This window comes from Neodiprion fabricii, chromosome 6 (assembly GCF_021155785.1).
Source record: "Neodiprion fabricii isolate iyNeoFabr1 chromosome 6, iyNeoFabr1.1, whole genome shotgun sequence".
Classification (NCBI taxonomy): domain Eukaryota; kingdom Metazoa; phylum Arthropoda; class Insecta; order Hymenoptera; family Diprionidae; genus Neodiprion; species Neodiprion fabricii.
Genome location: NC_060244.1, coordinates 25663656 through 25676313, shown reverse-complemented (window position 1 = coordinate 25676313; position 12658 = coordinate 25663656). Strand labels below are relative to the sequence as shown.

At 38.0% G+C, this 12658-nt stretch overlaps 1 protein-coding gene across 7 annotated transcripts in view; it reads left to right on the top strand.

The window, feature by feature from the left end:
- Nucleotides 1-12658, top strand: part of LOC124184414 (RNA-binding protein Musashi homolog 2-like) — a 137039-nt gene that overhangs the window by 110650 nt on the left and 13731 nt on the right. The gene's annotated exons all lie outside the window — the stretch shown is intronic.

Here is a 12658-nt window from a genome sequence, read left to right as displayed (position 1 = left end):
TCAACTGGATATGCTCACATTATGGTGTCTTTTTTACATATATGCATTAAAATTTTAAGTCTTCACGTATACGTACACTATACTTGGCATATCCGTATCGTATGTATCGTATTGTTATTGTTATTATTATTATTGTTATTATCATTACTGTTATTATTATTATTATTATACATACACACACGTACTCCACGTACCTTACATAGTATATAATAACAATATCATTCGCATTTTGTTGCTCCCACTCATCGTAAATACTTGACACACACACACACACACACCCGTTGCTTTGTTGAGTTTATAGAAAAAGCGGATGATTTTGGGATTAGATTTTTGGGTTCCCTAGGAATATCTAATATATTTGTATAAATCTATTATATATACACCTATAGTATAATATGTTGGTTGTGTAACTGTTAACGAAGAAAAGAGGAACAATAGTTTATAAATATAATGTCTTTTAACTCTCTGGCATGGTACATACAATTGTACGAAAATTTGGCAATACGCGTATTGTAATGTCATCTATATCATCTATCATCTACGTAACTCGAAGTATATAATACACATCGTTATTTGGGTATATTAATTATAAAAATTACATAGTCACTACTTAATGTTGAATAATCGTATGTATAGAAAATTGCTATGTGTTTCGTTTCGTCTCATTACTAATTTGTTTTCCGTCTTACGCCTGTACGAATAACATATATTATATAATAACCTATATTTTTATAGAAGAATCATGAATAATTTACGTTTTTCATTAACGTACAAGTAGCTCTCACGATAAGATTATAATATCGTAAAGCAAGTCGATCGTTGCCATGGATTATATAATAATATATAAGCCGTGGTTAAAAAATCTCAATCGCTAAAAGCGGCTCAAAATATCTGTAGGAAATGTTACTTTTTGTAGCTTTATTAACAATGCTTGCTAACGGATACTCGAAAAATTTTCAATTGTTGTAAATGTTTCGATTTCATTTGAGAAAAAAAATTCTGTGGAACTTTTCGCTTTGGTACATAATTTGATAATTGGCTCGAATTGACTTCTTTACGAGGATTGATGAAATAAAATAATTGAGAAAAAGCTCCCGTAAATTTATATATATAGATACATAACGAGATGAAATTAACCACGTAGGTCTCTGGGTTTATTGCATGCGGATATTATTACACGATATATATATATATATACGTATGTATGTGTAAAGCTTCAATGTTCACCGCCGTCCGGCGGGCAAATAATTAATTGCATAATTAACGAGTGGATTCATGCTGCCTTAATACGCTTAGACAAAATTGCAGATAAGAAAATAAGAGGAGAAAAAAAATTTGGTGAGAATATTCTTAGTTGAACATATATATGATATTGTTGGTCAGCTTAGTGTTTTGTAGAACTTCATAACCCGTTGATTGATAATCGTATATATAACATCTTACGCCTCACGTACCAAATCATATTTTTATTATACACTAAAGAAATGATATTTGAATTTCAGTTTATAGTAAGCTTGATTAAGCGGTTACCGGAAACTATATATCAATGCCGAATATCGTCTCGACTGTATACCGTCTGCATCGTATCCCGAAAGAAACGAAAGTCGAAAACAGACTAGAAAATCTATATCTCTTCTATTAATTAAACGAAAAAGTCAACGTAAACCGAGAACCGTATATTAAAAAAAAAAAAAAACCAAAGAGCGAATTTACCGACGTCACGTACATGTACATATAACGAGTGAAAAAGTGAAGAAAGAAAAGTTATGTACAATAAGAATTTTGACGTCTCGTTTCTGTGTTGGATTTTAACATGTAGAACATAGAACGAAGGAAAGTTTAATTATTTTTCAACGAAATCAGACTCTTCGAGCTCTGTAGCTGTAATGAAATAGAGTGAAAAAAATGTTACGATATGTTTGTTATAAAAACAACAACATTACAGTAAAGAATAAAAATTGTTACATAATATCTATCGAGGCTAAAAGTAGAGTTGGTTATAAATTCCTTGGGGCGAAAAGTGGAGGTGGTACGTATTAAACCGATTCATTTTGCATTAGCAGGGATGTGGATGAGGCGGGAAAGGAAAGTTATATCTTGCGCGAGAGATTAAAGTGAAATTTCCCGAATCTCCCTTCTATATGTATATAAACACCCACACACACACGCGCGTATGGATAACCGTCACTGATTTAATATTGCACAGCAAGTCGAGCCTTCCTAAAACTTCTTCGGGGTTGGCGTGAGTTGGGTGGGTATAAGGGTTGGTTTGGCTTGTTTCTTACTTCATCGGTTGGCTTCGGTACACAACTTGCTTCCTTCCTTCCTTCCTTCCTTCCTTCCTTCCTTCCTTCCTTCCTTCCTTCCCACCTTCCCACCTTCCCTCCTTCCCACCTGCCAGCCTGTCGGAGTCAAGTCGTGCCGCGGTGAGAAGGGTAGGGTAAGGGGTAAAAGTCGACGAAGCTTATTTGACGCTTTGAATAAATTAATGGCTTTAAATTTTCAGAACGGATCACAGCATATCCGACAGCGTCTTTGAAAGCCTTTAATCTTCGCGTCTTATTTCGCAAAACTCATTACTCCTTGGCTCGAGATATTTCCACTCGTCAACCGCAATCTTCTCCTCTCACCTTTTCTCGTATCTCACGATTATTCGGGCTCGTTGGATTTTCGGCTATCGTTTAATCGGAGGAACTCCTCGAGTAGATTAAACTAATACGTCATTTCGATTTCGCTTATCGCTCGTTGAATAATGTTTGGGTATATTTTTAGTACGCGAATAGCGATATCTTCCAAATAACACGTCGCAACAAATTTCTGCCCACACTTGTTCCTGTCCCGTTACGAGGCAAACTAAATTGATTCTCTCCGACGGGGTTCAAGTTCATGGTGCTTGAAAAGAAAACGAAAATAATAATAACCACAACAACACAAGGAAACTCCAAGAGACCGCCTCATTACGAAAATTCAAAGAGATCCCAACGGCTATCTCTCTATGTGTAGAGTCTGTATTATATACCTTACACGCTGTATATACCTACGTAATACCTACGTTTATACATAGGTACCAACACACACTTTGTTAGAAGTTGGTAATTCGCTCGCGGGATGAAAGCCGGCTTTCATCGGTTCGTTCGAACAAACCGTCCGTGGTTTGCGACTTCCCCTCACCCTCGCCCTTCTCGCGTCCATTTGCTGGTCGTCATCTTCTCCTCGAAGTCAAACCCCCCTCCCCCTCCCCCCCCCCCCCCCCTCTTCGTTTTTCTTTGATTCCAGTGATTTGATAAGATTTTATTTAATTTTTTTCACTTTGCCTCGGCAGATCTTCCCCCAGTTCCGTGCTTATACATATATATATATACACACGTATATCTTATGCACACAATTTCAATATTTCTCTAAACGCTGTGTCGCGGTTCTTTGAATTTAAACACTTAAAAATTAAGAAACAGAAGGTTGACGAAAATGGAGAGAAAAGCACCGAGGGTGCCTCAATTATGGTCCGCACGCGATTTGAAATTATCTTATACGTATTATACGGTACGAATTTTTGTTCCGACTAATTGGCGGTATTTCACAGAGTTAATTTTGATTATCCGTGAACTTGAGGAATTCTCGCATGCCGTTTCAGTTGACCGCGCTAACGAGATCGTTAATCGGTTCGAATCATTGATTCGGGATTAAGTGAAATGACGAGGTGGCTCGTCGCCTTTACGTTTCTACGACGAAAATACAGTGTCGGTGATTCTGAAAAGGTAACACACGCGCACGCAACACGGACTCATCGATACACGTACGTACGAACCTCGGGTGCATCTGCGACTCGGTGCTGCAGCACCTAATTTTTAATCAACACTCGCTAATTACTGTAATTCCCGATGACATTCCACTGGGCCACGGTGCATGACACTTGATACACGGACATTCTCTAATATCTGTAGCTATATTCATGCGTCTACATAAATTGTCGCAATTGAGTTGCATTGCGGAACAGCAGCCATCGGTTTTACCTCGACAACCATTATTTATGTACGTTCAACCCAGAACTCGGTTCTTTGAACAAATATTTTATTGAAATACACGTCAATAATTTAGCGTTCAAAATACAGCGTGTACTTTGAAATAAATTCGAAAATTGTGCCGGGATTTTGTTAAAAATGCAATTGTTAAGGAATTTTGCCGGTGAGATATGATGGGTTTTTTTTTGTTTTTTTGTTGTTTTTTTTACCTCCGAAACACGTGTAATAATCATAGAAAAAGAAAACGTCTCTTAATTTTTTTTTACCCTCTTAGACTTAACCACGCAACTGAGCGAATTCAATGATTGATCGTCGAATGATGATTTTAGAGTAAAATTTTGAAAATAATGAAAAATTGTAGTTTATCGTCTACCAATTTTCGGAAATTTTCAGAGGATTGCGATATCGTATTTTAGTAAAGATACCCTGGTAAGAGAAGGAAAAGAAGAAAAACTCACGGTACTGGTTGAAAGTACCGATTGATCGGGAAACAAAAAAAAAAATTTAGGAAATCAATACACAAGTGAGCCCGAAAATTACAATTTATATTTGCTATATGGCTCGAGGGTAGTTTCGAGCAATTTTCCTGAAACAAACTCATCGTTAACACTTTCACTATTATTTGTGAACATATAACACGTGCGGTGATTGCGGAGGGAATCTAACGACCTTAATCGTAATATTGCGATATTTTGTTACGACGATTATTTTCGATAATTGATACTTCGCCCGTTATAAGTAACGAATAAAGGTAGCCGCATTTATTTACTCCGGAAAAAATTACTGAACATATGCCAATAATGAATTCTCGCGGTTTTGTAAAATTAATTTGAATAAATCAAATTGAATTAAATTAAATTGAATCAAGACGTTCGAAATGGACGATTAAACGTGTCATTTTGACGATAACGTTTTGTCGGGAGTCATTTTTTCCCGAGTAATTAATAATAAATCGTTCGCGCTTTCGCATGAAAAAAAAAAAAAAAAAGAAAGAAACCAGCGAGAAAGGTATAAATTTATACCAGCTGCTTATGAGAACCGAATCTTGATTCGTGTGAAAACTTGAAACGTCGGAGGGTTGAAATCTCTCTTCTTCCGTGTACGAGTTGCGAAAGGGGAATGAAAAAGAATAAAGAGAAGGGTGAAACGGAGAAGCAGATCTGGAAGGACGTCGCCGCGTCCGTTTCATCCCAGCGGGTTTTCACCCTTCACCCTTCACCCTTCTCCCTGCATCCCCCATAATCCTGGCGATATTAATGCCTCTGTTTCCGTTGTTCCGTTGCTTTCGGGACTGCCGCCGGCTGCAAGAGCAATGCCTCGATGCGAAAACCTGCTGCCCACAATCGAGCTCCTCTCTTCTCTTCCTCTCTGCTCTCCTCTCCTCTCTCCAATGCCAGGATTGCGATATCGCCGCCTCGGTTTGCTTCGTCGGCTGTTTGTGCAGCTACGCGCCCGGTAAACTAATCGATACACCAGCGGACGGCAGTTCGTGGCTACACTTCTACGTACCCATTTTGCGAGCATGGTAGAAGCGTCGTTGAACTCGTGCCTGTTATTTTATATCTATATGCCCCACGTTGCAACGTGCGCTTTAGAAAGTAAAGCCGAATTATTGGACAGGGTTTGAAAATGCGATGCCTGGGAACAGTTTATCTCCGAGCGAGCTTTCGTATTTTACCGAGAAAAATATTGATTACGTAATTTTATAGGCTGGCGTCAAATTTCAGTGTCTTTTTACTTCTGTGCTAATTGTCCTGGTTGATACATTAAATTGTGCAAAAGCAATTATGCTTTGCGATACCGATCGTTGGTAATCCGTAGTTATAATAAATACACGGTTGAATATGTATGTGAATAAAAGAAACAGGGTCAAATTGCTCGCCGAAATTACACTCGACTTTCATTACATTCGGGAGGTTGGTTTCATTTCCATTTTACGCAATCGTGATGATATGTTCAAATTTCCCCGCCAAGTTAAAACAGAATAAACTCTGATGATATCCAAATGTCAAATGTATCAAAGAAACTATATTCAATCGTAAAAATCTGACGATTTTACGATAGGAAAGTTATCTCGATTGAAAATTGATGCGACATCTTCATATTTTCAATGATCAGCGACTGGATCCTCAAATTCATTCTACATTTTTCGAGCTCATGAAAAAAAAAAAAACAATCTGACCAAAGCTAACATCAGAATTCGTTTTTATCTTCAAACTTAAAATTAATCCATTTTTATTTCTCTCTCTTTCTCTCTCTTTTTTCCCGGCCCTCTGAAAGAAGGAAAGCAGCCGATGCACAGCACGCTGAAACCGTAAGAGGAAAATTCGCTCTTACACGACGCATGCGAGTTTGCAGAGTCGCGGAGGGACGCGTTTACACGACTAACGACTTTCGCCTGATTTAATTTAGTCGAGGGCGTTACCGCAGCCCAGCTTCTCCGCCGCCCCCGAATCTGCAACCGGCAGCCACCCTCTCTGTATTTCTCTCCCCACATCCCCTACCTACGTACCTGGTATAGGTACGTTGCTAAATTGAAATATTTGGTTAAAACTGCGAAAACTCATTTCGACTGACCGCGCGCCATCGGTCAGCGAATTCCGTTTGACCGGGTTGATGAACGAGTCTCGACAATATTTGCCTCACGGGGAGATTGACAATTTTACCTTCCTATTTACCCTGGCTTTTTAACCACCCTATTTCACCCCCTCTACACGGTTAAAAATTAATGAATAAAAAATGTCCCAGCAGGTCCGTTAAAATTTTCGGATTTATTTTACCTATTTTTAATGTATCAGTAAGTGAGAAAGAAGAAGTTGAATTACAAATTAAATGCCGATGTGACAATTTTAATGTTTGAATTACAAAAATTTGTTTCACATTAACCAATAGAAATGTAACGAATAACGCAAATCTACAGTGAACCTGCTATGGGACATCATGTTTAGTTGAATTTTTCCAACAGTGTAGCTATCGATTTTTTACAGAGATTATCTATGATGCGATTTATTGCTTAGCTTTAAAATTGCAACTATCACACGATTGGCAAATATCTATTATTATTCTTTTCATCACGTACACAACTTTTCGCTGCTTTCATCTCGATCATGATCTATATTCTCTCTATATATGTTTGTAAACCGCCCCTAAAATCGACAATGGTTGATATTTGATCAGACGTATCGCTATTACGTTACTCGCCTTGATAGGAAGTTGTAATAACGATTATACGGGGCGGTTGTAGGGAGGGTGGACAGTCGTTGGTAATATTAAGGCAGGGTAGTTTCGTCGGTCGGTAAAAAAGGGAACTAAGTGAGACAAGACGGGTATATCGTCTCTTTCTTACCGACTGCGACCTGCACGACAAACCGACCACGAGAATATCCAGAAATTTCTGTCTTGTTCCTGCACCGCGACGCCATCCTGCGTCGAAATGTTACCTCAATTTTATACAGTCCGTTTCACAGTAAACTAAATAATTCAACCTGCAAGTTCAATTTTTTTTTTTTTTTTTTATTCCTCTTTCGGCATTTGGTTCAATGAAAACCTGTACTTAACGTGTCGTCAAATTTTTGTGTCTTATTCGTGTAAATGTTGGATACAACATTTTTGTGTTACATCGTATATCGATTGAGAAAAGAGACGAAATTTGTATTTGATACGATGATAATTATCGTGCTTTGTCGTATTTGCTGTAGGAATTTGAAACGTTCTTTTTCGGCCTTTTTTCAGCCGTTTACATGCTGCTTATTGGAAGGGAAGAAAAAAAACAAAAAAAAAAAAAAAAAACAAATTGCAAGCTCGATGAATTTTTGCACCATCAGAGTTTTTCGCGTATAAAGCGAATATTAATTACACGCCGAGAGCGCTGATATCGGAAAATTCCAAACGCCCCGAATACATCGAGGAAAAATGAAGAATGAAAGAAAAAAGAATCACTGAATATTCATTCGGCATTGGGAAATTACGCGGAAACGTTACGCGTGCGTGTAGTGCTGGCTTTAGTTTTTACCCATCGGTGAACGAAGTAAAAACTGATAGCAAAAATTGAAAAAGAAAAGAGAAAGAAAAAAATGTAGTAACCGACGTACGGATGAGAGTAACGTGTAAAAAAACTCGGAATTCCACATTCTCCATGAGTTTCGAGTTGGAAATATTCCGCATTTTATTCGCGAGTATTCCGCAACGTGGTAAACTTTTACACGACGCCTACCCAGTACGGAAATCGCGTCAGTAAATATCTGGCAAAGCTTGTCCCTTCGGCTTCGCAAGCTCCGCAAGCTCCGCGTATATATTTGCGTAAAAGCTGCGAACTTGTCACACGCATCCAGTTGGATAAATTTAGTCGCTGCGCGTGTCGTATACACGCGGGTCAGAGACGATTAAACATTTGTTACTACACACACGTAACGCGTCGAGCATATACATCCACGTCTCTTGTATACGTTCCCGCTTTACTACGCTTACATTTTGCATTGATCTTGGAAAAACCGTGTGCACGAGGATAAACCGCCAGCGTACAGCCGTACGCGTTTCACGTCTGGTATTTCGCAATTGCCGTAATTAAATTTTCAGATTCGCAAATTTTTTTCAACCCTCAAACCACATCCCTCGCTATGTTATATACCCGTGGCACGTAATAAATCGCCCAATTCACGGTTGCTTTTATTGCCGCGAAATACCTACGCGGGACTTCCCGAGCGAAAGTAAGCACGGGTGAAAATTTTCGGAAACTTGAATTTGAAACAAGATCGTTGTTGTACAATAATTGTACGGCAAGGTGTTTCATCGTTTATTATGTATCCAATTATTTGACCGCGCCTCGACGTGAAATACATGCGTGCAGTTCTTCTGCTCCGGATTTGACCTTTTGGCTATACGAGATTGCTGCTTCCGGAATGAAGAGAAGAAAAAAAAATTGGGGCAAAACGTCGACAAGGAAGCTATAGAATGAGCACACAGAAGAATTCGATAACCGCACGTGCGGCCATGTGAAGATTTATATACGTATTTGTATACATGTATCCGCAGGTTGGCTACAGCCGGGAAAATCGGTAGTAGTCGTGGAATTTCGACAGTTGGGAAAAGTGAGGCAGTCGTGATGGACCAGGGAGAAAAACTTTGGCAATCCTTCGTAAATTCAATCAAGCTAACTTATGGAAATGATATCATTCAGTTTACAATTATTCCTGTGAAACAGAGGAATCTTACCGTGATTTTGAAGCCAAAGGCCGAAGGAAAAAGTCAAAGAAACGTCAGGGAATTTTATTTGAGGATAATTGTCTCCACCCTGATGTACTATTTCAACTATAGGGGAATTTGTTTTCACGCCGAAAATACTCGTCCCTGATTCTTTTGCCTTTTCTTAAATTTCTTGACTCTCTTTCTCTCTTTTCGTATAATAACAGGTATTTGAAAAAACTGAATATTTTTTTATAGACGGTTGAACAAAATTAACAAGTGTAGTTTGACTCTGCTTTTGTTTTCATAACGAAGAATTCTCAGCGATTCGCGCTTTCGAAATTTGGCTTTTACTATTCACCAATCTATTTGGTACCGTATCAAGGTATTCTGCTGATCGCGGAATTCTTTGATCGCGAGTGAATCTGCCACGTTTCCGTGAATATTTAGTACTTTGTTATACTCACCGCTCTTCAATGATTTTAAAAATTTTTTCTCAGATTTTCTACATATCATATAATACACAAAATGTAGGGGCAGTATTAATAATATAAATAAGAATAATAACCAAAATAAGACTAAAACGTGTGCAATAATAATAGTAATAGTAATAGTAACAATAATCACAATGATAATAATCGTTCAATTAGTGTGGGTCGGAGCCACTTGTAATTATTATTATCATCACATCGTATCACCTTCGAAGAAAAACTGATTATGGACGAATGTTGGTAAAGTTTTCTTTTCTTCATATCAATTCTTTCCATTCTTTCAACGGTTCTTTCACCATTAATATCGTTATTATTACTATTACTAATACTGATGGAATTCGCAGTGTATTATTAGAATTTTTGCAAAGATCAATCGATCACAAGGAGGGTCTCGAACATCTGATTGTGGCAAAGCGAGAGAATGACAGAGAGATAGAGAAAGAGAAAGAGAAAGAGATTTATACGGTGTAAAGAATATATGAAATCGATATATTAAAAGATCCAAAAATCCTTCCCTAAAAACCTGCAACACTCGGACCTTATACAACCGGGACCGAAGTATACATGTAATCACGTTCGTCGATTACCGTCAGTTGATTCTAATTACCGATCCCTGAATATCCCGGAATGCAACGGAAACCGGATAAAAGTCTAACGAACCAGTAAATAATGAACTAGGATTCCAGCGAATATCGCGAAACGATCTGATCAATGATTTACATTTTTTAAAATAATTATACAAAGTTATAAAAATTCAGTATCACTTCTAGACTTTTCCATTCGACAACTTCCGGATTCCTATCCGTCCCAACTGTTTTCCTAAATTTCATCCCTTCCTTCTCCGTCTCTCAACAACCACGAATATCCGAGATTTAGTTCGCCCCTAACAATTTAATTGATAAATGAGATTGTCACGCGCGTACGTTGGTGTATGTAAAAAAAAGTGGGGCTGCCGTCGAGAGAGAGAGAGAGAGAGAGACCGACTGACTTGGCTGGTTGTTCGACGTATTCGTCGAAGCGTGGTGCAGTGTTTCCTCTCGGCCATCTGTCGAGAGATACGAAATCCTCCCCCTTCTCCGGCCTTCGCCCCGCGGATTAATTGGACCTCCAACGTATTGATCCAATAACGGGGGAGAGAGACGGACACAGAAAGACACCGAGTGATCAGCCCGATGCCGAATACTCGGGGAGCCAAAGGCCTGCGATTGCATCGAAACTTGTCTGTGACACCGATCTTGCAACGACCCTGGATATTCACCGGATAATTGTCATCGGTTGACGCGACGTCGGGTAGGCCTAGAATCGGTAAAGAATATTTGGAAAAATTTTACGCACTCGAGCACAACGAGCAATATGCACCGCGGTAACTCGGCGCAATCTCGTTCGCAAAATATTGTACATACGAATTTCAAATTTTTCGAAATGGCGAAGCTGTAGCCGTTTATTCCGTCACTTTATGGAGGGGATGAAATTTGATAATTGCTGACGAATGTTGACTTTTGTCGTGAAATAAGCGACGATTGCTCGAACGAACCACGGCAGAAGCTCGCTAAGTGCCTGAGATCGGGGCTCTGGGAGTGACGGATGTTTGCAAAGTAATGGACGTTTAACGAGATACAGTTTAGCAAGTTACGTCTGGTTGTAGATCGAATCTGTGTTACGTTGGCGTAAAAATTTCGCAAGATTTTATCACCTGTTATTTTCATTGCAAAATTAGTCTTTCGTATTCGGTGTTACGGGTTTCTCGCTTCGCTAAATAAATTACACGTCGCGACGTAGAATATAATGGGATGTAATTTAAATTGCAACGAATTTGCGGTTTATAATATTTTCTTACCGTGAGCTGGCGCGATATTAATTTCTCATTTCGTCCGGTATACGGCTCCGGCTACCGCCGTGTAACTTTTTTACACTTTTGCTTTTGTTACCCAGTTTTGTGTCATTTTTTATTTTACGGTTAACATTTCTTTTTCTTTCTTTATTTTTTTTCTATTCCGCACCCTGGCTGGACGGGAAGAAATGAAAGTGCCGACGAGCCTTAATCCTGCGGATTGATTGTTGGTTGAATTTGCAACGGATCGTTACGTCGCAGGGTGGGATATGTCGTCGTTTTTACAACATTATAAGTAACCGGAAGTCAAGTTGCGATTTGCGAAATGTCGTATGTTCAAGAACATACGATAACATATCGAACAATCTTGATGAATTGTTTTACGAGATCCGCCGGATCGATTCTATGGAACAATTCCTGCACAGTAAATTATATATAAAGCGTATCGCGCGAGCGTTGAAAAGTCGATAACGTTGTTCGGATAATAATTTTCGTATATTGTAAAAACGGTACAAAAATACATGTACATATGTAACATACATATCGACACTGTGTATAACCAAGCTACGTATACACATCAATAACAATGATAATAATTACATTCTATAACAACTATATCGGTGATAACTACTTATACGGTGATCATAAGAAGAAGAAAAAAAAACGAATAAAATTCTCTATAACTATACGTTTAATATCTATATCATCTATTGTACAATTACCTATGCGATTGACGAAAAATAGGTACAAGAAAAGAGTAAAATCACGAAATAAACAGTCTAATCAAATGGCGGTGAATTCCTATACATGTATATGTATGAATATACATATATCTACAATAAATAACCGGATGTGCTTCTTATATAAATCATCTACGATACAGTATAAGACAACCACGTATACCTACGATATACGTATTAAATATATATATATATATATATATATATATATATATATATATATATATATATATATATATATATATATATAACAACATATATATATAACAACGTGTAACAAATATCTATAATAATAATAATAATAATAATAATTAAACGCCTAATATACGTATCGTGATATAGTAGGTTCTACATAACAGTCGATAGCTAACAATATATACTACAAACTACACATCT